The following is a 4,785-nucleotide window of genomic DNA, read 5'->3' as shown; positions in this document are numbered from 1 at the left end:
GGTCTGGATCCTCCATACTTTGTATATAGATGCCTTATGTTCAAAAGTTTCCTTCTGTCACATGTCCATTGTCCTTGATTTCATTTTTATGGTTCAGTGACTACTTATAAAATATCCTAAGATTTTTAGTTTTCAGACTTTTTGTCTTATTAGGATTTTAAAGGATGAATATGTTTTATATTTGTGTACATTGCAAGGTCCTCATTCTTGTCAGATAGCTTTTATTTGACCTTGACCTCATTTCATGGATAAGTGAACAATGTGAATATTTCTTACTTAAGTCCATACCTCAGATACTATAAGCAAAAGGTCTACTATATTTTGTGTAAAGAATGATTGTAAGGTGAACATGTCTGTCTGGCATGTTTCTTCTGACCCTGTCATCATTTCATATATTGTTCAATGTTAAATTTTCTTCGGTTAGTTTTTGTCTTAGATACTATTAGCAATAGGTCAACTATTTTTGTGTATGGAATGATTGATAGGTGTACATATATTTTGCCTGCTTTATTTATCTGACCTTGGCCTCATTTTTTTTGGATGATGTTAAGTTAATATGATACTTGAAGTTAAGCTTTTTACTAAGGACTATTCACATGCTATCAATGATCTGCGAGACCTTTCTACATGTGCTCTCTTTTTTCTCAAACAAACTGTCCAGGCAATACAAGCTAATGTTAACAGAAAAGAGGAATGGATTATGACAAATTTCCTCTGAACTTGTTTTACCAAGGAGAACAACATTCGAAAGTTGATGAAACACAGCAAAAATGATATGCTTCAAAGACTTATCAATAATTTTATATATAGCCAGAGACATATAATACAATGTATTATATGTCTCTGATATAGCTATGAAATCAATGAGCTAATCAGCCCTTTCTATTGATGTGAAAGTCAGATTTAATTATAATTATTGCAACTTGTACTTGTTTTTAAATACAACGTATATCCTTTAACAAAATGAATTAGTTTGTATCTTACAGACTTCAATTTTGGTTAAGAATGTCGTAATTCTTATATATGTCCTATATATACTAGTACTCAATATTCCTCAAAATCTTTCAAAATTGAAATCCGTTAAGTCATTTTTAAGCATTTAATTAAGAGTTTTCATAAGTTCAGAACTAATTCTTATAGTTGTTTCAACATAAAAGTACACACATTTCAACAGCTGACATAATCTTGTAACTTTAAGTAAAGATTAAAATACTTTGAAATTTTCTAGTCAGAATCAAGATGAAAGCAAGAGGTCGACTCCCATTTAAGGTTTGGTGTGACTGCCAATGACCCTATCAATGAAAGGTCAGGTTTGTTATTTATTACCTTATAATCACATTACAGAAAAAGCAAACCTCATTAAACCTTATATAGACAATATTTAATGTTGTTAATCAGGAGACGCGGGTTTACTGAGGTCAATGGTCAACATTAAAGCTTGGTTAAAGGGATATACATGTACACGAAACACCAGGAACGATCTTCATTTAAAATTGGTATACTATTTATGAGGAAATACAAAATATGACGATATAACACATATATATAGTTCACTGTAGGTCATTGCTATTCTAGCGCACAAATATTTTTTTGTTTTTCACCAAATTATCTACGAAGTATGATAGGAATGAATAATTAGTAGTTAAGTGCAGTTGCAGAAAGAGTGGACGATTGTAAAACAATAAACATTGATTTTCTTCAATCCTTCAAGAAGTTGTAACGGAAGCGAGATAGCCAAATTGTTTTTCTGTCATCTCCGGAACAGCGGTGACGGTGCTTTGTGAATCTAATTTTTGAACTATCATTTTCATAATTTCTCACACAGATGAATACATTGTTACTAGTGTTGAACGTACAAAAGACGGATTTGAATTATTGTTGAACATCAAGTAGAATTTTGAGTGAACGGTTTTCAATAATGTTATTTTTTAACCATCTTCAGAACAAACAAAAAACATGTCCTTAGTGTATGCAATATCAGTACGAACCCGGTTTGTTTTCGGCGGATAATGTTGGCTCTAGAAGTAAAATTTCTTGTTCAAGAGGACTCATCTCGGTCACATTTTGGATCTGATCGAAATGCCGAATGTTTAGGGGAGAGGCAGCTGCTACCAATTTTATAATGGAATTTTCAGTCTTACGCTAGGAATCTAACTTCGCTAGGCGAAACGTCACTCTTAGAATAACTTAAAGAAATTAATAAAGATGTATATCAGTAGAATTTTTAACTCATACAATGTATATTATCGCTGTTTGTTCTGTACTTCTTTTCGGTGTTAAAACGAAAATATCTGACGGTTTTGGTATATATATAACAGTTTGCGTAGTTTTAAAGGTTCAAATCTAGGACATTTAAACAAAAATATAGAATGTCCTATAAAGTGACAATCGACGTGTTTCGTTTGTATAGTGAAAAAGCAGTAATAGATATTTTTAACGCGAAATATATCAGGAAATTTAGGTCTTTTATTTTGCATCTATGAATATACGTTTACTATGATCTGTCCTTCTCTGACTCATTACATCCAGAGACGAAGTTCTACCTTACATGTAATAAGGAATCATGTAAATATCTTTTCTTTCTTTTTGTTTACATTTAAATATTAAATGTTTTAATACTCTCGTATAAGTATATTATCTATATGAAACGGTCACAAAGAAAGTTTGTATTACATGTCCAATATTGTGAATATTAGCTAATTTTTCAACAAAGATGAAACTTTGCCAATATTGAACACGCAAATAATCTTCTGGTACCCAAATCTACCCAACACGTTGAATAAATATCAGTATTTTTAATAGTTTACAAAGAATGAACCTAACGACTCCACCTGATGTTTACCTCACTCGAATAACGTTTCCACAGTTTGACATATTTCTGCTCTATCAATTTTAATTCAAACCAACTTAAAACATGTAGATAAAATTTAAAATCAATCAAATTGTAAACACGTATACCGTTTAAATATTACAATTATATAGATACACTTTTATTTTATATATGTATAGTGCTACGTCTTCTGTGACCTTTATGGGCTAATGACAGGAAACAATGGCTGTAAAAGAACATGTTCAATACTAAAAATAAGTCAGATTTATAAAATAACTTTTACAACAGTTTGGCAGGCACTTACTGAAGGGAGCGCAATTATTGAGGGCATATGCGTAAAATATTGCCAAACGGACAAAAGGATCATGAATTACACGAGAAAGCTGCAACCTATAAATTTGAAATCTAGGACCCATCCCGTTCCTCTTTTATACACCATTCCAACCTTAAAGTTTCATGGTCATATCATTTCATCAATTTCATTTATAAATGTTTGATATCGTCTTTTATAGCTAACGAGTTCGTAAAAATCAACTATCAACCATGCAGTCTTATGGGAATCTGATACAGGGAAGTTGCATATTTTATTAAGTTTTTCTTGCTTGATTAAATGCGAAAATATTTCCTAGATTTGCGATGCTTTACATTTCTGTTTCAGGAATCTGCCTATTTTGCTTTCATTTGCTATTGATTCGGAAAAAAATATGGGAAAATAATATGTTGTGTCCAGTTGCCGATTTCCAAGTTTGTTCCTTGTTATGTATCGCTTTCTAAAGCTTCATTTACTATAAATAATTACTAATAATTGCAGTCACGTTAAGGATCGCCGCTTACAATTTACGCTTGGCAAAACCTTGCAAAATTTTTGCTCATCAATTCACTTCAACTTCGTACTATATTTGGCGGCATTTCATTATTTTTATTCGAACGTCACTAAGTTTTCTGTAGACGAAACTCGCGACACAATTATAAGCCTGAGACTCTTTCCTGTTCAGTATACTTTTTGTGTACAGAGTCGCTGATATCTTTGATCAGTTTATTTTGTAAGCCACTTTGATAATAGCATGAATTCTAGAAATGATCGATTTCCAGGAACAAGCGATTATATAATTCTTGATAATCTATATCAATTTATCTCAATCGATTTTTAGAATATTGGACGGAAGAAGTAAATTTTTCAGCAATGATAAAGCACAAAATTGGTATTTAAATCAATACTTTTTGTCAACAGTGTTCAAGTTACCTTTTTGAACCCGCTGCAACTACAAAATTTCAGGAAGCCTTCGAGTGACATTTCTCTAATCTCCTCAGACATGCAGAATCTGTTTCTGTTTATTTTCTCGTGCACATGATCAATGTGATGCAAAAAAAAAAAAAACTATAGACGAAATTGCCACTCTTTAAAAAGCAACTTATTTCTTGATAGCATTTGTAAAAAGTATCGCTCAATACTGTGTATGTCTTCGAAAGGTAGGGCGCTTAAGGTCATTGGTAATCGATCGCTTCTCTGCATGTAGGTCTTTAATTAGAGTTCTCGTGATACTGAAACATTTGCACTTTAATCGAAGTAAGATAATGAAACAACCTTTGATTTTCACGGCCAAAGTTCATACTACTAAGTAGATATGTACATATATAAGCTATTCACTTATTATTGATTTGAACTGCAAAATGGTAAATGCAAAGATATAATTATGCAGATCAGATCTATAGCTACCTGTGAAACTAATTTAGAAATCCCTATTGATTTCGTCTTTGTTCCTGTCATGTGTTTTCCGTTTTAACCAAGTAAAAATAACGTTCCAAATATGTACACAAAGAAAAATCAGCGTCTGATTTTGGAATTTCTCCAAATTATTTTATACTTTTGAGGTCATATGATTAATTTATTGAAAAAGTTTGTCAGTTTTTAAGGTAAATCTTTGTAAGCTTCCAATCCACGTGATTCGGATTGC

Source organism: Mytilus trossulus, chromosome 2, assembly GCF_036588685.1.
Source record: "Mytilus trossulus isolate FHL-02 chromosome 2, PNRI_Mtr1.1.1.hap1, whole genome shotgun sequence".
NCBI classification, from domain to species: domain Eukaryota; kingdom Metazoa; phylum Mollusca; class Bivalvia; order Mytilida; family Mytilidae; genus Mytilus; species Mytilus trossulus.
The sequence above is the reverse complement of the archived record's forward strand: the minus strand, read 5'-3'. Positions refer to the sequence as shown.